At 37.3% G+C, this 22,686-nt stretch overlaps 1 protein-coding gene across 1 annotated transcript in view; it reads right to left on the minus strand.

Annotated features, from left to right (window-relative positions):
- LOC149838226 (protein FAR1-RELATED SEQUENCE 5-like) overlaps positions 1–16,513 on the minus strand; it is a 38,355-nt gene extending 21,842 nt beyond the window's left edge. Inside the window, exon 1 of the mRNA XM_090006460.1 lies at positions 16,215–16,513. The gene's annotated coding sequence lies outside the window, so the exon portion shown is untranslated. The remainder of the gene's footprint in view (positions 1–16,214) is intronic.
- Between the last annotated feature and the right edge of the window lie 6,173 nt (positions 16,514–22,686).

The following is a 22,686-nucleotide window of genomic DNA, read 5'->3' on the forward strand; positions in this document are numbered from 1 at the left end:
AATATATAATATTATAATTATATTTTTGTTTCCCTTTCGATTATTATTCGCTTCCCTTTCGCTTCTCACTCGAATCCTATGGCGCTTTCTACTTCGCTTCCGAGACGCTTCTTCGGTCACTTCCGAGACGCTTCCTGATTCGCTCCTAAGTCGGCCCGCGCTTCCCGCTTCCTAAAATTTTAGAAGTGCCTCGCTTCCCGCTTCTGCTTCCCGTATCGCTTCCCGCTCTCGCTTCCTCGTCTGGCAACTCTGGTATGGGGCTATGTAACGTCCCTCAAAAATTCAACCTTTTAAAACTTTTCCAAACCCTAAATTTTGAGAAAAAATTAAAACTTTTTATTTATATAAGCCATTCACATGGTTATCAAAAGTAATATACCAACGAGTTCATCTATGGTCACATTCCAACCGTTCAAAATATTAGACGGTCCACTTGAGCGCAAGCACCAGTGTATATTAGCCTCCCAGTATCAGATTTAGTACAGAATCATCCATAGACACAACTTGATTGGGACTATTACTCTAAGGGTTTCTCCCATAAGAAAAAGAAAATGCGGAAGACAAAATGTATCAAGATTTAAGATAATTGAGGAGTTACGTAAAAATTTAAAGTTCTGAACCATATGCAAGATCATAACAGGAATAAAATGGCAACATTTAAAATGTTTTCATTCAAAAGTATTACTCTTCTTCAATAGCAAGGATTCAGACAAAAAGTAAAATTTACCCGATTTGTATGCTTTTGCATTTGCATTTTTCTTTTTCTTTTTGCATGGCATTTTCAGCCGCATGCGATGCTTATCACTAAGCATCGCGCAATTACTCTGCTACGCACCTGCAAGGCACAAATATACAGACAATACAATACATTTTTAACACTATGCCCGTGGTGCGAATATAGTGTACATACAAACTAACTTGAGAATCTATCATACAACATGAATAATATCTTACAAAAATTAGTTTAGGAATCTTACCTTTTCGATGCGATCAAAGGTAAAGGAAAACTCGGTACTCTGGAAGTCTAATTCAATTATCGCACACTACGATCTAATCGTCCCTCTCACAAGGAGAGAGTGCTATTGTGTTGCACAAACAACAATAACTTTTATCTAATTATGCTTTCGCACACGAGCGATAAAAATCAAAACAAAATTTGGTAACCCTATTGGCGAAAAATCAACAAGTAGCCGACTAACAAGTCCAAACAAAATTGGGCAGCCGCGTGGAGCAACTCCACGAGTTGCACGCTGTCCAAGGCATTGCCCCTCATGGTGGTGCAAAAACCGAGGCATTTGGTTTCAACCAGAAATTTCCTATTTCTTTAGGAATGCGAACCTACACAGTAAAACCAACATAATGTGGTTGCTAAAGTGAAGATCCACATACTGCTGAACCAAGGCATCCCTTCACGATTCCTTATGCCAGGAGTCGAGTGCGTAGGCTAAACCGCGAAGCATGACAGACAGAAGAAAAAATATCAGCTATCCTATAAACAAGAAACTCAGCAAATGCGGAACATGCATTCATGAATTTAGGCGTTTAACAGTGCAAATGAAGAAAGAAATGAAAATCCCGATCAGTCGGTTCCGCACTCGCGCATACGTGCTTGTGAAACCCCTGTCAGGTCATGCAACAAGGAAATACATGTAATTGGACAGCAGAGAAAAGAGAAAAAAAAAACAATGCTATTTCGAAATGGTGAGGGCCCCCTTTCGATCTACACAGGAAATCCCAGATTTTGAAAACATATCTACATATTACTAATAACTTACACATAAAAACGAAAATCAACAATCGTGATATCAAGTTACTGAGGAACCGGGTTCTCAAAATCAAAAGGGAAAACCGGTTTCTCAAAATCAAAGGGGAGCGGGGTCTTCATTTCCCCAAAAGCACACTCCCGCAAATAAAACCCTACAGCAATGCATAGAGAGATGGTTACCTGACAATGGTTGGGGCTCCAGACGGTGTGGCGTTGTCGCGGGCTCTGGCAACGGCGGTGGGTGTGAAATTATCTCCAACAAGATACTACGAACAATATTACAATATTCTTGAAAATAAATGCATATACAAACGCCCAATAAGAACACTTGGGCACACAATGCACAACACAAACTCATAAATGCACAAATACGAACCCAAAAGTCATAAGTTCCACTAACACAAGCTTGGGATATAATCCCAAAGCCTTACAAATACAAGGGGAGAATCCCTTATTTATAGGGCAAGAGAGAGCCTTGGGAGGGGCTCCAAACATAGTCGTTGGATGGGGTCCAACGACTAGTGTGTTGCCCCCCTCCCCCCCTAAGGAAAGGTGCATTGTACAAAACAATAAAAAAGATTTAAGGAAAAAGGAAAAATAAATTACAATCATATTCAAGAAATTGAATATGACTAAAAAGACTAAACTACCCCTACGACTACTATTAGAAGAAATATATATTTTATATATATAATAAGTAGATACATATACATATATATTAATATATGTATATGTATTACTTTATATATATATAATATATATATATAACATTACATGATTTGATTACATAATTTAACACCCCCCTCAAACTTAGGGCAAGATGACCGAAAGTTTGCTAAGAAGGAAGTTGAAGCGCGGAGCACACAAAGCCTTAGTGAAGAAATCCGCCAACTGATATTCTGATATGACATATGGAAGGTCAATGACTCCTTTGAGATACGCCTCACGAACATAATGATAATTCATTTCTATGTGTTTGGTTTGCTCATGGAAAGTGTGATTCTTAGCAATATAAATCGCACTTTTGTTGTCACAACATAGCTTGGTGGGGCCCTTCTATTGTGATCCCCATATCTTCCAGCAACTGATGGACCCATACAATTTTCATAGTTGTAGTCGTCATGGCACGATATTCGGCTTCAGTTGATGATAGAGACACATTTTGTTGCTTCTTACATCTCCATAAAATCAGCGAATCTCCTAAAAACACACAAAAACCAGTGGTGTAGTAACGGTTATTTGGGTCACCTCCCCAATCAAAGTCAGTATACAACAACAACTACGCCTTCATCCCAAAATAATTGGGGTCGGCGATATGAACCAACAAAGAAAATCATTCTGTGTCTTCCACATGAATCCTTCTCCTCCAATCATTTTTATTCAATGTCATATCCTCGGTGAGGTTCAAAGCATTCATATCCTTTCCTATCATCTCCATCCAAGTCTTCCTAGGCCTACCCCGACCTCTTTTAACTAATATATTTTCTCATTTCTCCATCCTTCTAACTGGAGCATCATTAGGCCTTCGCCGAATATGTCCAAACCACCGTAAACGATTCTCTCTCATCTTATTTTCAATGGGTGCAACGCCTACCTTCTTACATATCTCCTCGTTCTGAATCTTATCTTTTATTGTATTTCCACAGATTCATCTAAGCATACGCATCTCAGCTACACTCATTTTTTTAATATAATGTCTCTTGGCAGCCCAACATTCTGTACCATATAGTAAAGCGGGACTAATAGTTGTCCTATAAAACTTTTCCTTCAACCGCAATAGCATTCTATGATCGCACAGCACTCCAGTTGCACTTTTCCATTTCATCCACCCAACCTTTATCCTATGATTTACATCTCCATCAATTTCTCCATACTTTTGAATGATAGATCCCAAATATTTGAAACAGTCATCCACCAGTATTTCTTGCTCACCAAGCTTCACTACACTCTCATCACTACTTCGTTGCGTACTAAACCGACATTCCATATATTTTGTCTTACTCTTACTCAACTTAAAACCTCTTGCTTCCAATGTCTGTCTCCATAATTCTAACTTAGCATTAACCCCAGCTCTAGACTCATCAATCAAAACAATATCATCAGCAAACAACATACACCATGGCACCTTTTCTTGAATTGATCTCGTAAGCTCATCCATCACCATAGCAAATAGGAAAGGGCTTAAAGCAAATCCTTGATGTAACCCAACCGTTATAGGAAAATTGGTTGTCACCCCTTCACAAGTGCGGACAATGATTACTACTCCTTCGTACATATCTTTAATTATACTAATGTACTTGAGAGAAACACCTTTCTTCATCATTGTCCACCAGAGAACGTCCCTAGGTACTCTATCGTATGCCTTCTCCAAATCAATAAAAACCATATACAAATCTTTGTTCCTCTCTCTATTTCTCTCAATAAGTTGTCTAAGAAGATGTATAGCTTTCATAGTTGATCTTCCAGGCATAAAACCAAATTGATTCTCTGATACCATGACAACCTTCCATAACCTAGACTCAATCACCCTCTCCCAAAGTTTCATAGTATGACTCATGAGTTTTATACCACGATAGTTTGTGCAATCTTGTATATCACCCTTATTCTTATATAGAGGCACCAAAGTACTCTTCCTCCACTCATTAGGCATCTTATTTGTTCGCAAAATCTTGTTAAAAAGATTTGATAACCATTCTAAACCTTTCTCTCCCAAGCATTTCTAAGCCTCGATAGGTATACCATCTGGGCCAACGGCCCTTCTTGATTTCATTTTCTTCAAAGCCTCTGCAATTTCTTTCTTTTGAATCTTGTGCATGAAGTCACGATTCATCTCATAAAAAGGAATGAACAAGTCTCCAAGATCCTGAGCATGACTTCCATTAAATAGCTTATCAAAATAATTTTTTCATTTCTCTTTAATCTCTTCATCTTTGACTAAAACCCTTTGTGTTTCATCTTTGATACATCTAACCATACCCAGATCCCTCAATTTCCTATCTCTCATCTTAGCAAGCCTATAAATATCGTTCTCGCCCTCTTTGGTATCCAACTTGCCATAAACCTCCTTATATACCTTATCCCTCGCGTTTCGAACTACTTTTTCAGCTTCCTTCTTTGCTATCATATACTTCTCCAAATTCTCATTATCACGACTCTTAGATTTCTATAACACTCTTTTAACCTTAATAGCTAATTTGACATCCTCGTTCCACCATGATGTATCCTTACCTAGCGGTGCACCGCCTTTAGACTCACCCAATACCTCCTTAGCCATCTTTCTCATGCCACCCGCTATCTTATTCCACATTTATTCTGAATCCTCCTCGAGGCACCAATCAACTTCCTTAACTACCTACTTTACAAACATTCTTTGTTTAGCTCCTTTAAGTGCCCACCACTTAATTCTAGGATCTATCCTATGTCTATCCTTTTTGCGGCATTGTCCAATTCTAAGATTTAAAATTAAGACTCTATGTTGTGTAACTACACTTTCTCCCGGTATAACCTTACAATCGATGCAACAACCCCTATCTCTCTTTCTAAGTAGGAAAAAATCTATCTGACTCGTATTAACCCCACTTTTAAATGTTATTAGGTGAGACTCCCTCTTCCTAAACCAAGTGTTTGCTAAGACCATATCATAGGACAAACCAAAATCTAAAATCATTTCTCCACTTTCGTTTTTTTCTCATATATCATAGCCTCTATGGATACTCTTAAATTCATCCCTACTAATGCCTACATGTCCATTAAGGTCACCGCCGATTAAAAGCTTTTCTCCATAAGATATCCCTTGTACTACTCCATCTAAATCTTCCCAAAATTGATGCTTAATGGAATCATCTAAACCTACTTGAGGTGTAAAAACACTAATAATATTAATAATATACGTACCTAATACTAATTTAATAAGTAAAATCCTATCACCCTTCCTATGGACCTCAACTACATTATCTATAAACTCACGACTCATAACAATCCCTACTCCATTCTTATTTCTATTTATTCCTGTATACCAAATCTTATATCCCCAAGGTTCTATCACTTTTGCCTTCTCACCTACCAATTTGGTCTCTTGTAGACATAAAATATCAATATTTCTCCTACACATAACATCTACTAACTCTACCAACTTACCAGTTAAAGACCCTATGTTCCAAGTGGCTAACCTAATTTTATGGTCTTGGACTAACTTCTATACCCCCACCCGTCCAACAAAGTGAGGGAACCCTTTCCTATTTGACACCACACCCGGGCGCCAGTGTGACGCGTCGCTTCCGGGCGACGACCTAGCAACCCTTGCCCATTTATCACTGCCTCCGAGCCTATAGAGTACAACGTGTCGCTCAGTAGGGAACGCCCCAACGAAATTCTCATATTGGTTCATATTCATAGGGTATGACTAAGTTTTTATGTTGGTTGTCACCGGCCTACCGCAACCCTCCTCCTTTATCCGGGCTTGGGACCGGCAATGTATAACTAAACAGTTATACACAGGCAGAGTCAGTATATGTATTTAATTTTAAATCAGAGGAAGATGATAAGAAAAATCCCTTAGAGTGCCCTTTATATAACTTACGACTCGTAAAATAGCACTCATGTGAACAGAGGTTGGTGCATGCTGAAACTAGCTTGTTGTATGAACTGCATGTGAGATATCTGGTCTTATAATACTCAGATACATCAATGGTCCTACAAGCTGTCTGTATGGAGTAGAATCGGAGAGAAGAACACCATCATCAATCTTCATTTTAGCTCCTACTATAACAGGAGTTTCACAAACCTTATAATCAGTAATACCTGACCTGTTAATAATCTCAGACGCAAGCTTAGTTTGAGATAAAAAACACCCTCTATAAGAGTAAGCTACTTCAATACCCAAAAAATAAGTTAGAAAACCCAAGTCAGACATTTCAAACTTATCCTTTAAAATTGATTTTATGCTTTTAACCCCTTTAGAATCACTTCCGGTTATAAGCATATCATCCACATATAGAAGTAAAATAACAATCTCTGCATTAGATTTCTTAACAAATAAAGCAGTATCAGTAAAGCAAGATGAAAAACCATTTTCTATCATTACGGAGTTAAACCTGTCATACAAAGCCTTAGGGGCTTGTTTTAAGTCATAAAGGGTTTTCCTAAGGCGCACCTTCCCTTTGAGAATCTTCATTCCAGGTGGAGCATCCATGTAAACCTCTTCATTCAAATCACCATTTAGAAAAGCACTTTTAACATCCATTTGATAGATGTTTCATTTGTTGATACAAGCAACAGAGATGAGACATCGGACAGTGACCATTCGAGCAACGGGCGCAAAAGTTTCTTCATAGTCAATCTCATACTCTTGACTATACCCTTTAGCAACTAATCGAGCTTTATATCTCTCCAGAGATCCATCGCTCTTAGTCTTAACCTTAAATACCCAACGACAGCCTATGATTTTTTTTCCAATAGGTAGAGTTTGAAATTCCCATGTCTCTGTTTTCCTAAGAGGAGTGAGTTCATTTTGCATAGCTTTTTGTCATTCTATATATTTTTTAACTTCCTCAAAATTCCTTGGTTCAAAGTAAGAGTGAATAGCGCTAAGACAAGCCCTATATCCGGGTGAAAAAGAATCAAATAAGACAAACCTAGAGGGTACTCTTCTACTTCTCTCAGTTCTTCGTAGATCATTTGTTGAACTAGAACTACTAGGTTCACTGTATTTTTCAATAGCACTCCTGAAATTACTTCTATCTCTATGGATATATGTTATAGGTTCTCTTAAATCTTCTTGATTACTATGTTGAGGTACCAAGGGAAGAGAAGGGGAACTATCTTCATTTTAATTGATGTCATTAAGAGTAAGAACATCATCACTATCCTCATTGTCATCATCATGAGCTAACATTTCAAATAGGAAAGAATAATCCATGTTATCTTCATAGGATTCACCTTTTTCAAAACCATTCACATTTTCCAGAAAACTCACATTTCTTGAGACATACAACTTATCATTCTTGATATCATAACAACGAAACCCCTTATGGGTTTCGGAATATCCAAGAAAAGCACAAGGAATCGTTTTAGGTGAGAGCTTATCGTTCTTATCAGTAAGAACAAAGCATTTACAACCAAATATTCTTAATCGACTATAGTCAGGTTCTTTAGTATAGAGTTTTTCAAAAGGTGAGATATTGTTCAAGTTTTTAGAGGGTAGCCGATTTATCAGATAAACAGATGCAAGAGCAGCTTCAGCCCAAAAACCTTTTGGGATGTTTTGAGAGACCAACAAAGTTTGGGTTGTTTCTATTATATGTCTATGCTTTCTTTCGGCTAACCCGTTTTGTTGAGGGATTTTTGGACAAGATCTTTGGTGGAGAATACCATAATTTTCAAGGTAGTTTTTGAAATCATATGAAAGGTATTCTCCACCTGAGTCAGTTCTAAAAATTTTGAGATTCCCATTAAACTGATTCTTAATCATCATATGATAGGTTTTAAAAGTTGAAAAAACTTCATTTTTGTGTTTAAGAAAATAAATCCAACAATAGCTCGTATAATCGTCAACAAAAATAACATAATAAGCAAATCCACCTTTTGATAAAACTGGTGTCGGACCCCATACATCAGAATGGACAATTTCAAATGGTCTAGTTGTAAACATAGTTCCTTGAAAGAAACTAATTTTTTCATTTTCCCAAGTATACAATCATTACAAGTGAAATCACTTTTGCATAAACTTTTGACAAAATGCAAATGGAAAATTTTTACAATATTTGGATGTCCAAGTCTTTTGTGACATACATTAATATTTTTTTGGACAACATTACAAAAAAGATTCTTTAGAACTTGAAGAGAATAGACATAGTAAAAATCCCCCTTCCTAGAGCCTTCCCCAATCAATCTCCCGGACTGGCGATCCTGTATTCAACATTTGTTGGATGAGAATTTTATATCACACCCATGATCCGAAAGTTGAGAAACGGAAAGTAAATTTAAGTTTAATTTGGGTATAAATCTAATTTTTGAAATAAAGAATCCTTGTTTTTCAAAGTTACTCATTCATTTTACTTCAAGAGATGTTCCATCCGCGGTTGAAACAAAGGATGGAAGGAGATTTTTTATATACTCGAAAAAAGAATTAAAATTTGGAGTCATATGAAAGGAAGCACCCGAATCCAAAAGCCAAAAAGTCTTACCGGGGGGAGAGGAGGTTGACATGGTCGCACCGGAAGTGGCCCCTTTTAGAAGGGGTTGAAGAGCATCTACGATTTGTTGAAGAGAGAGGGCTTCATTTGAAGATGATGGGCCTTCTTGAGATGTAGTGGTCATGGCAAGAAGCTTTTTTAACTTTGGACAAATGGGTTTGATATGCCCCGGTTCCTTACAAAAAGTAGCAGGTAAGCTTGCTATAGTCCCACCTACATCCTTGTCCACTTGGATTTTGGTTTTTGAAATGAGGAGGTTTGTATGTCTTTAGGTTGTTTCTCGGTCTTGAAACGGCATTTACACCTTCATTATCTTCATTATTTGAAGGTGTGGCTAATACACTTGAGGTATTCTTGCTTATACTCATCCGAGTTTCTTCCCCACTTAACTTAGTTAATACATCTTAAAGAGGGGAAGAAGAAAAAACGGATAAAAGAGAATATCGGATTTGTTCGAATTCGGGCCTAAGCCCATTTAAAAAATTAAAAAAACTATCTTCTTCCAATTGTTTGTGACGAAGCCCTATGGCTTCACGACTCCATTTGGGTTCGAGCATAGCAAGCTCATCCCAAATACAAGAGAGCTCGGCAAAGTACTCTCTAATATCTTCTCAAGATATTCCCATGCTTGAAAAGCCTTCTTGAACTTTATGATATTTGCATTGATTCTCGTTTCAACGGATGAGAATATCCAAGAGAGGATTTTAAAATTCCTCATTTCCCATTCTTCATGCTTTTTCGTATATTCTTCAAGGGCCTTGGTTCTTTTATCTCCTTCAAGAATCTTTATCTCTCCTTCTTCTATTGAAGTTATCTTGGGTTCCGGTTCGGGAATCGAGCCTTGGACATATCCTCAAAACCCTTTTCCTTTTATGTGAGCTTCCATGTTACCGACCCAAACATGATAGTTGGACCCATTGAGTTTGAACCCAAGAGAGAAATGGGAGTCTGTTTCACCCATTAGAGATGAGAGATTATGAGAAACAACACGTACCTCAAAGGCTTTTCAACTTTTTCTTATCAAAAGAGGCTTCTAAAATATTGCCCGAAGGAAATGATCCACTCCAAACTCCAATAGCTTGAAGGCATGTTTTTCGAGGTACTTCAAAAGAGAAGAAACACATGATCCTCCTTCAAACGAGGCTCTGATACCATGTGAAAGTATCTCCACCAAGATACTACGAACAATATTACAATATTACAATATTCTTGAAAATAAATGCATATACAAACGCCCAACAAGAACACTTGAAACACTTGTGCACACAATGCACAACACAAACTCACAAATGCACAAATACGAACCTAAAAGTCATAAGTTTCACTAACACAAGCTTGTGCTATAATCCCAAAGCCTTACAAAAATACAAGGGGAGAAGCCCTTATTTATAGGGCAAGAGAGAGCCTTGGGAGGGGCTCCACATATAGTCTAGTCGCTAGAGCCCCTCCAACGGTCACAAATGTGACCGTTGGAGGGCGTCCAACGACTAGTGTGTTGCCCTCCACCCCCCCCCCCCCCCCAAGGTAAGGTACATTGTACAAAACAATAAAAAAAAGATTTAAGGAAAAAGAACTTGCAAAAATAAATTACAATCATATTCAAGAAATTGAATATGCATAAAAAGACTAAACTACCCCTACAACTACTATTAGAAGAAATATTATATATATATATATAATAAGTAGATATATATACATATATATATTAATATATGTATATGTATTACTTTATATATATATATAATATATATATATAACATTACATGATTTGATTACATAATTTAACAGTGGGCATCGGTGTATCCCGTCGGAGCTCTAACGAAAAGGGGAACCCTGCGAAAAACAGTGAATGAGACGTGAAGAAGAAGGAGAAGGTAAAAGGAGAGGGGATTTACCCGGTGACGACGATGGCTCGAATGGTGGTGCCAGCACTCAAGCGGGAGACATCGAAAAAAAAGGAAAACGGAGAAAAGGAAGATGGGAAGAGGATGGGCGTCGACCGGCGAGGGTCGACGTGGCTCCGACCGATCTGCAAACGGGAATGAAGGAGGAGAATAAAACTCGGGGAGGGCGGCTGTGAAAAGTGAAAGGAGGAGAATGAAATAAGCAGGGGGAGTGGTTTAGGAGGGGGGTATCGGGTTTGGATCGGACCTGATTCAGGTTGGGTTCGATTCGGCCCAACCCGGGGAACTAAAAAGAACTTTATAAAATAAAAAATAATAATAATAAACCAAAAAGAATCTATATAAAAAACAAAGCAAAAATAAATAAACAAGATAAACTAAAATTAAGTCTATTTAGCGAATAAAAATCTTATTTTAGATGAAAGTTTGGTTCTAAACAATATTTTATTTAATTAAAACATTTCCCGTAGTTAGTTTTATAACTAAAATACCCTTTTATAAAATTATCCCGAGAGTCATTAAAACATGCCCCCATTAAGTTCAAAAACCCTATAAAATTGTCTAGATGGTTTCTGGGACTCATTAAAACGTTTAAATTGAATATTTTCATGATATTTTATTTACTAAATTTATTAAAATTACTATTTTACCCTTGTTTATTAGAACAATAGAATTAAGCGTATAAAATACATAAAACTTACAATAAAAGATAAAAAATATATTTTTAACTTGCAATAAGGCAATTTCTTTATTTATTTCCTCTTAAAAATTTACAGACTTTACATAATTTCATCCTCGAAATTTTCACTCAGATACAAATAACTGAGGATACTTCTCTCTCATTCCCGCTTTGGGTTCCCAAGTGCACTCCTCGGTACCATGATACTGCCAAAGAACCTTGACAAAAGGAATGGTCCTGGTTCGCAGAACCTGTTCCTTCCTGTCAACAATGCGAATTAGCCTCTCGACAATAGACAGATCCTCCTGAATATCTGCATCCTCTTACTGAATGACGTGAGAAGGGTCATGAACATACTTCTTGAGCATGGACACGTGAAAAACATCGTGAATCTGTGAATACTGCGGTGGTAATTCCACGCAATAGGCTGCCTTGCCAATGCTTTCTAGAACCTTGAAAGCACCAACATACCTTGGACTGAGTTTACCCTTCTTGCCAGAGAGCTTGATGAACACAAGGTCATCAACCTCGAAAGTAAGCTCTCTATGACGATGATCTGTGTAGCTCTTCTGACGACTATGTGTTGTGCGCAAACGATCACGAATAATTTGTACCTGATCTGTATACTGCTGAACTGCCATAGGCAACTCCACACTGTGGTTGCCGACATCATCCCAGTAAACAAGCGATCTACACGGCCTCCCATAGAGTGTCTCATAGGGTGCCATGCCAATGCTCGCATGATAACTATTGTTATATGTGAACTCAGCGACAATCACGTGATTATACCAATCGCCTCTCCAATCTAAAGTACATGCCCGAAGCATATCCTCGAGGGTCTGAATGGTCCTTTCAGACTGACCATCCGTCTGAGGGTGAAACGTCGTGCTAAACTTCAACCTCGTACCCAAAGCTTGCTGAAACTGACCCAAAAAACGTGAAGTAAAATGAGTATCGCGATCAAATATGATCGAAATAGGCACATCATGCAAACGAACTACCTTCTTAATATATAGAACTGCAAGTCTCTCCAGAGTTTGAGTCACACGAATAGACAAGAAACGTGTTGACTTGGTCAATCTATCAATGATTACCCAAATCGCATCGTGTTGACGACGAGTCTTGGGTAGTCCCACGACAAAATCCATAGTGATCTCTTTTCATTTCCACTACAGAATCTCTATAGGTTGCAATAGACTACCAGGTCTTTGATGCTAGATCTTGACTTGTTGGCAAGTCAAACACTTCGAAATATAAGTTTCGACATCTTTCTTTATGTCATTCCACGAATACCTCTTCTAAAGGTCCTTAAACATCTTGGTTGTGCTAGGGTGAATGGTATATCAGGATTTGTGAGCCTCGTCAAGGAGCTCACGCCTCAAATCAAGATCGTTGGGTACCCAAATATGGTCTCTCATACGAATAGCTCCATCCTCTCCAAGGTGGAAAGAGGTGTCGCTCACCAGGGTAAGGGCCTTCATTTTCTCAAATTGAGGGTCCTTCGACTGCGCTACGATGATCCTGTCGAAGATATCTTGTTGCACGACTAGGCTAGCAAGCTTAATCGTGCCCTGGCCCACAACAAAGGGCCTCCACGCAATAAAATCCTCTAGTAGTTTTCATCCTCCGCTAAGGCAACTGGATAGAACACCACTAGCCTTTCTACTAAGCGCATCAGATACCACATTTGCCTTACCTAGATGATAAGACAAAGAGAAGTCGTAATCCTTGATAAATTCCAACCATCTATGTTATCACATATTCAGCTCTTTTTGCGAAAACAAATACTTCAAGCTCTTGTGATCGGTAAACATTTCAAATTGCTCACCATACAAATAATGTCGCCATATCTTCAACGCGAAGACTACAGCGGCCAACTCAAGGTCGTCTATCGGGTAATTGCGCTTGTGAACCTTCAACTGACATGATGAATCAGCTATAACCTTACCATTCTGCATTAGGACACAACTCAAACCTGTGTCAGAAGTATCTGAAAACACCACAAAACCACTACTGCCAGATGGCAAAGACAAAACTGGAGCTGAAGTGAGCTTCTGCTTAAGCATCTGAAAGCTCTCTTTGCACTACTCCCTTCGTCAGAAGTTTCGTCATCTGTAAAGTAATACGAGAGAAATCTTGAATAAATTGTCGGTAGTAACCAGCTAGACCAAGGAAACCCCTAATATCTCAAACATTCTACAATTGTTGCAAATCTAACACTGCCTCAACTTTGGCAGGATCAATGGCCACACCATCAGCAGAAATCACATGGCCAAGGAAGGAGACTTGCCTAAGCCAAAACTCACATTTGGAGAACTTAGCATAGAGTTGATGCTCCTTAAGAATCCCCAAAACAACACATAGATACTCTTGATGTTGAACCTCATTCTCTGAAAAGATCAAGATGTCATCGATAAACATGATCACAAAAGAATCCATAAATGGTTGAAAAATGTGATTCATCATATCCATAAATGCGGCTAGACAAATTGTGAGTCTAAATGGCATCACCACAAACTCATAATGCCCATAACGAGTGCGAAACGCAGTCTTGGATATATCCTTTGCCTTAATTTGCAGTTGATGATACCCGGATCTCAAATCAATCTTTGAGAAGACATACGCAAAAGCACAAGCAATACATATACTACAACACGATCACACAAACAAGCAACATTACAGTCATTCAGATACTTATAAAGTAATCTAACTGTAACGTTCCTCAAAAATCCAACCTTTTAAAAATTTCTCAAACCCCAAATTTTGAGAAAAATTTAAAACTTTTTATTTATATAAATCATTCACATGGTTTCCAAAAGCAATATGCCAACGAGTTGATCTAAGGCCACATTCTAACCGTTCCAAATACTAGACGACCCACCTGAGCGCAAGCGCGAGTGTATATTAGCCTCACAGTATCAGATTCAGTACAGAATCATCCATAGACACAACTTGATTGAGACTATTACTCTAAGGGCTTCTCCCATGAGAAAAAGAAAATGCAAAAGACAAAATGTATCAAGATTTAAGATAATTAAGGAATTACGTAAAAAATTAAAGTTCTAAACCATATGCAAGAACATAACAGGAATGAAATGATAGAATTTAAAATGTTCTCATTCAAAAGTATTACACTTCTTTAAATGTAACGATTTAGACAAAAAGTAAAATTTACACGAGTTTTTAACTCTCTCAAAACTTTTGCTTGATCCCTCTAAGAATCATACTAGATAAAAGTGGAGCCTTCAGCCACGCAGTAAACACATTCCAATATCTCGCTAACTACAACCATGAATACCATGGTATCCGAATTATAACAATAAAAGCACTTTTATTCTCATACATTCAAATCATGCTCATCATGATCTCCAAACTCCAGCAGCACAGTCATACATTTCCACAACTAAGTGAGTGTGAGCAGGAAAGTGTTGCATTCAAGAACGTAATTAACTTGTGGTGTGCTTTCACCACTTATCACGGGTATTTACCCGATTTGTATGCTTTTGCATTTGCATTTTTCTTTCTTTTTGCATGGCATTTTCAGCCGCATGTGATGCTTATCACTAAGCATCGCGCAATTACTCAGTTACGCACCTGCAAGGCACAAATATACAGACAATACATTTTTAACACTATGCCCGTGGTGCGAATTCAGTGTACATACAAACTAACTTGAGAATCTATCATACAACATGAATAATATCTTACAAAAATTAGTTTAGGAATCTTACCTTTTCGATGCGATCAAAGGTAAAGGAAAACTCGGGACTCTGGAAGTCTAATGCAATTATCGCACACTACGATCTAATCGTCCCTCTCACAGGGAGAGAGTGCTATTGTGTTGCACAAACAACAATAACTTTTATCTAATTATGCTTTCGCACACGAGTGATAAAAATCAAAACAAAATTTGGTAACCCTATTGGCGAAAAATCAACAAGTAGCCGACTAACAAGTCCAAACAAAATTGGGCAGCCGCGTGGAGCAACTCCATGAGCTGCACGCTGTCCAAGGCATTGCCCCTCATGGTGGTGCAAAAACCGAGGCATTTGGTTTCAACCAGAAATTTCCTATTTCTTTAGGAATGCGAACCTACACAGTAAAACCAACATAATGTGGTTGCTAAAGTGAAGATCCACATACTGCTGAACCAAGGCATCCCTGCACGATTCCTTATGCCAGGAGTCGGGTGCGTAGGCTAAACCGCGAAGCATGACAGACAGAAGAAAAAATATCAGCTATCCTATAAACAAGAAACTCAGCAAATGCGGAACATGCATTCATGAATTTAGGCGTTTAACAGTGCAAATGAAGAAAGAAATGAAAATCCCGATCAGTCGGTTCCGCACTCGCGCATACGTGCTTGTGAAACCCCTGTCAGGTCGTGCAACAAGGAAATACATGTAATTGGACAGCAGAGAAAAGAGAAAAAAAAAAACAATGCTATTTCGAAATGGTGAGGGCCCCCTTTCGATCTACACAGGAAATCCAAGATTTCGGAAACATATCTACATATTACTAATAACTTACACATAAAAACGAAAATCAACAATCGTGATATCAAGTTACAGAGGAACCGGGTTCTCAAAATCAAAGGGGAACGGGGTCTTCGTTTCCCCAAAAGCACACTCCCGCAAACAAAACCCTACAGCAATGCATAGAAAGATGGTTACCCGACAATGGTTGGGGCTCCCAGCGGTGTGGCTCTGTCGCAGGCTCTGGCAACGGCGGTGGGCACCGGTGTATCCGGTCGCGCTCGGACGAAAAGGGGAACCCTGATAAAAACAGTGAATGCGACGGCGATGGCTCGAATGGTGATGCCAGCACTCGAGAGGGAGACACCGGAAAAAAAGGAAAACGGAGAAGAGGAGGAGCGTCGGCCGGCGAGGGTCGGCGCGGCTCCGAACGATCTGCAAACGAGGAAGGAAGGAGGAGAAGAAAACTCGGGGAGGGCGGCTGCGAAAAATGAAAGGGGGAGAATGAAATAAGCGGGGGGAGTGGTTTAGGAGGGGGGGTTATCGGTTACGGATCGGACCTGGCTCGGGTTCGGTTCGGCCCGACCGAGGAACTAAAAAAAACTTTATAAAAAAAAAAGTAATAATAAACCAAAAAGAATCTATATAAAAATCAAATCAAAAATAAATAAACAAGATAAACTAAAATTAAGTCTATTTAGTAAATAAAAATCTTATTTTAGATGAAAGTTTGGTTCTAAACAATATTTTATTTAATTAAAATATTTCTTGTAGTTAGTTTTATGACTAAAATACCCTTTTTATAAAATTATCCCGAGAGTCATTAAAACCTGCCCCGTTAAGTTTGAAAACCCCATAAAATTGTCAAGATAGTTTTTGGGACTCATTAAAATGTTTAAATTGAATATTTTCATAATATTTTATTTACTAAATTTATTTAAATTATTATTTTACCCTTATTTGTTAGAATAATAGAATTAAGCATATAAAACACATAAAACTTACAATAAAAGATAAAAACACATTTTTTAAATCATAATAAGATAATTAGTTTATTTATTTACTCTTAAAAATTTATAGGTTTTACAAGCTATTAACACTTAACACCTTGTATAACACGAGAACATAACTATTAAAATTATCCATAATAAAGATGAGCTACACATGTCACCCATTCACACAATGATTTACCTAAAAGAGGATGGATATTATAACCTCAAGTGACATAGTTAATTGTTATTTGTTTGAGATTATCAGCTTGTTATTCTTATTGTTATTATGAGATTATGATTCTTATTGATATCTCATTATTATGATCATGCTATCGACGTTGTTAACAAGATTATGGACATGTCATTTCATCTGTCTAGCATGTTAGTTACATTGATATTGCATATTAGAGAACATGATAGATATTTGATTTCTTACCATAATGCATAATGCTTAAGTTTGCTTACCTGCTTGCAAGAGTTTGACCTCATTTCATAGGGCGCAGGTGACAAACAATGATGGGGTGCGAGAGCTCGATGCCCGGTAGGACCCTGACCCAAACCTCCCTAACTACGTTTTCGATCTTTAAACTAACTATCAGATGTCTCATTTTAATGAGATATTTTATTAAACCTTTGAGATTATATAAACTTTGATTTATTTACAATGCATGGAATGGTCTTTATTTCTTATGGGCATGCAATGGAACCATGTTTCAAATATATTTCTCATTTTTGTAACCCGCTGGAATTGTCCGACTTTTAAAAACCCAAACTATTTTTGTTGTGCTATTTCAAAAAAAAATTATAATTAAAATTCTATGTTTTTAAGTTGAAAATTTTGGGGCGTTACAGCATTTGTATCAGATCAAAGTTAGGAAAATTGGTTCAAGGTTCGCCGACATCAGCAATCGCATTGTAAGTATACCCTAACTAAATTGATTGAATTAAAATATTTTTTTTTATATGCTACAAATACATGTGTGAATTCGAGCACTTATAAATAATGTTAGGGACATCACTTAGCATGCATGATTGTGGACCTCAGTTTGATTATTTCTTGTTTGATTAGATGACATGGGCAACTAGAGTCAACAAGGTTATGGATGCCCTGAGCAACCTAACAAGTGTTGTTGGCTAGCAAGCCGAGGTCATGAAATCGATGGGGGACAAGCTTCAGTAGGTTGTCTGAGATCGAGCGATCATAGTTGGTGGAGGGATCTCATACAAGAGATTCATGGATATGAACCCTCTAGCCTTTACCAAAAGGACAAACCCTGAGGTGGCTGAAAATTGTGTTCGAGAAATAAAAAAGTGTTTTCAAGTTTTGGAGTTCCCTAATGATAAAAAGGATAATCTTTGTGATGACAAATCCAAGACCAAGTGATGCAGTCAATCTAATCTCTGTGAGGATGTACACGTCCAAGATCAAGGGATGCGGTCAGTCCGGCCTCTGTGAGGGTGTACACGTCCAAGACTAGGTAATTTGATAAGAGACTTATTTCGATATATGGTAGAACCTTGTGAGGATGAACAAGCTAAATAAAATGGTTTTGATGGATCGTACGAATTATAAGAGTTTCTTGAGATGATTCATTTGGGAAAACCCATGGATTTGGTTTTCTTTCTATGATAGTAGTGTGATTATATGTTGAATCCAGGTATGCGAATCATATTCTTATCGATTATAAATTATGAGATGAGGTTAAAAACGTTTATGATAGCGTATCAGTGAATGAAACATCATGCCTGCGTAGTCTATTGCAAATGATTGCATTTGAGATGTGATTGATTAAAAAGATATCACACATATATACCATGTTTGGTATACATCACGGAGATCCTATTATATCTGGCTAGGGGTTGTCTAAATGGTATACCCTGTGTATGTCAAACATGTAAGTACTGATAGTACTAGATTATGATATGTAGTACTTATGTGGAGCCTGAATTGTGTCATAATACACTCATGTGGAGCCTGATGGTTGCGACATGATGTACTCATGTGGCGTCTGAATTACGGCATGATATACAAATATGGAACATGATAATTGTGACATGTTATGCTTATGTAGAGCCTGAATCGTGACATAATGCAATCATGTGGAGCCTGATAGTTGCGACATGATGTATTCATATGGAGCCTAAATTGTGGCATGATGTACTCATGTGAGGTCTGATAGTTGCAACATGATGTGCTCATGTGGAGCCTGAATTGCGGCATGATGTACTCATGTGGAGTCTGATAGTAGCGATATATTGTGCTTATGTGGAGCTTGAATTGCGGCATGATGCACTCATGTGAAGCCTGATAGTTGTGACATGATATGCTTATGTGGAGAATGAATCGCGACATAATGCACTCATATGGAGCTTGAATTGCAGCATAATGTACTCATGTAGAGCCTGATAGTTGTGATATGATGTACTCATGTAGATCCTGAATTGTAACATAATGTACTCATGTGGAGTCTGATAGTTGTGACATGTTGTGCTTATGTGGAGCCTAAATTACGGCATGATGTACTCATGTGGAGCCTGATAGTTGCAACATGATGTACTCATGTGAAGCCTAAATTACGGCATGATGTACTCATGTGGAGCCTGATAGTTACGACGTGTTGTGCTTATATGAAGCCTGAATCGCGGCATAATGCACTCATGTGGAGCCTTATAGTTGCGACATGATGTGCTTATGTAGAGCATGAATCACAGCATAATGCACTCATGTGGAGCCTGATAGTTGTGATATGATGTACTCATGTGGAGTCTAAATTGTGGCATGATGCACGCATGTGGAGCTTGATAGTTGCGACATGATGTATTCATGTGGAGCCTGATAGTTGAGACATGTACTTATGCGTAGCTTGAATCGCGGCATAATGCACTCATATGGAGCCTGATAGTTGAGACATGTTATACTTATGCGAAGCCTGAATCGCAGCCTGATGTACACATGTGGAGCCTGATAGTTGCAACATTTTGTCATCATGTGAAACCTGAAATGCGGCATGTTACACTCATGTGGAGCCTGATAGTTGCAGCATGAAGTAATCACGTGGAGCCCGTAATGCGGCATGATGTACTCATGTGGAGCCAGATAGAATAACGTTGTGGTATGATGTGATCATGTATAGCCTGAATTGCGGCATGATGCACTGGCATGACAAAATGTTGTCTAGTGGCATGATAGATCATGCAAAGCCTGATATTACCACTTGCAACTTGATGTAGACAGGTTAGTCCTATTATGAAGTATGATGCCCATTTGAAAACTTTTGGGGTACAATGTTAGCACCTGATCGACATAAGTCTTGGGATGTGGTGTTAGCACCCGATATATATTTATTTTGGATACCACTTGTAGTGTGTTAAGATTTAGGAAAAGGAAAAAGTTTAGCCCGAGATTTGTTAGACCGTTCGAAATCTTGAAAGAGATCGACAAAGTAGCATACTGTGTGAAATTACCACATATCAAATACATTCACAACCTATCCCACATCATTAAATATGATAATGTGGAGGTACATGAGGATGTAACTGTGTCAAAATGGCCAGTTGTGATCATTGAGATCAAGTTTTGCGATCAAAGACTATTCTTTTGGTTAAGGTACGTTGACAACACCATAGCATCGAAGAATGCACATGGGAACCTAAGACCAGTATGTGAGAAAAATATCTTGACCTATTTAGGTAGTTTTATGATTAGATTTCGCGGATGAAATGCTTTTTAAGAGGGGTAGGATGTAAGACCCACAAATTTTAAGGTATTTTTAATAGTTTTTCATATGAAAATGTTGATTATACTTGTTGCTTGTATCTAGATTATAGGATGCTAAGTTAGTAGGATTAATTAAATTTGATTAGTCATTTATGAATTTTGGAAAAATATAGCCTTGTAAATTAATTTTGAAAAACTATAACCTTGTAAATGAGTTTTTGGAAAAATATGGCCTTGTAAATGAATTTTTGAAAAATATAACTTTGTAAATAATTTTTTGGAAAAATATAGCCTTGTAAATGAATTTTGAAAAAATATAGCGTTGTAAATGAATTTTGGAAAGTATAGCCTTGAAATTGAATTTTGGAAAATTAAAGACTCAATATGGAATTTTGAGAAAAATAATATTCAATATGGAATTATCATTAATTCAGGTTATTAAATGGAATATCTAAGAAGTAATAAAATAATAATTCATTAAATTAAATAGAAAAGACAACTAAATAATAATTATAGTTGGAATCAAACAAAATGAAATTATGAAAAGTTAAAGCAACTAGAAAGTACAACTATGTGGTAATTACAAATTTGAATCAAACCAAATACACGTACACTGCAATTTTTTCTCATGATGAGATTAGATTTTTTAAATCTAATAAAATCTCTAAAATATGTATTAAATCTAAAAATATCTTCTAAGAAGCTAAAATATTTAGCTTATAGGTCTTTATAATAGGGTCAAGGGTTATGCATGGCAGAAAAATGTTGGAGAATTGAGATGATTTAATCTCAACCATTTATTCATTGTAATTCATCTCAACCCTTTATTTAGAAAGTAATCATTACCCTCCCCCGACAAATGGATTTGGATATACTCAAATGGATTTAGATTTACCCAATTGAATTTTTTATTTGAATTTACCCAAATAGATTTGGATCTACTCAGATGGATTTGGATTTACCCGATTGAATTTTGGATTTGGATTTACCCAAATGGATTTGGATCTACTCAAATGGATTTAGATTTACCCAATTGAAGTTTGGATTTGGATTTACCCAAATAGATTTGGATCTACTTAAATGGATTTGGATTTATCCAATTGAATTTTGGATTTGGATTTACCCGATTGGATTTTTGGATTTAGATTTACTCAATTGGATTTTAGATTTGGATTTACCTAAATGGATTTGGATCCTCTTAAATGGATTACTCAAATGAATTTTGGATTTGGATCTACCCCTATGGATTTGGATATTCTCAAATAGATTTTGGATTTGGATTTGAATTTACTCAAATGGATTTTGGATTTAGATTTATTCAAATAGATTTTGGATTTGGATAAACCCAAATGGAATTGGATTCATTCAATGGAGTTTTATAAATTTAGATTTACTTAAATGGATTTTAAGAATTTGTATTCACCCAAACGAACCTTCAAGAAATGTCAAAAATATTCTACCAATGAGATCAATTTCAAAGAACTTGAGTCTTTTATGGGTATAGTCCTAACTCAAGTATTCAAAAGATGAGAGAAACGAGTATGTGTCCAATACTCGACTATGCTAAGTACAACATTAGGATGAATAAAAAAGCAAAGTGCATAGAAGTACATAATATTGTTGCCTTAGAGAAAGGCTAGACGAGTCACTACTTAGATTCCTTCTCCCTCAAAGGATACACACGCCTATACCATGAGACGTGGCCAAACCCTATAAAGTTGTGACATAAGCCAAACAATGATACATTGTTCAAACACTCAAGAGAGTGACACATATGCTCACCAATGTGGTAAAGTGCAATGATAAAGGATTTATGATCTTATCCAACATATGCATGTCTATGCATAGGTTCGAGCACCAAATATATGAACACCTTCTACTGTAAAGCTATGATGCCTATAACTGAAAGGCTAAGCAAGGAATGCATACATACATGTGTTACTTAAGAGCCAATGCTTAT

This window comes from Nuphar pumila, chromosome 5 (assembly GCF_984573655.1).
Source record: "Nuphar pumila chromosome 5, dmNupPumi1.hap1.1, whole genome shotgun sequence".
NCBI classification, from domain to species: Eukaryota; Viridiplantae; Streptophyta; class Magnoliopsida; order Nymphaeales; family Nymphaeaceae; genus Nuphar; species Nuphar pumila.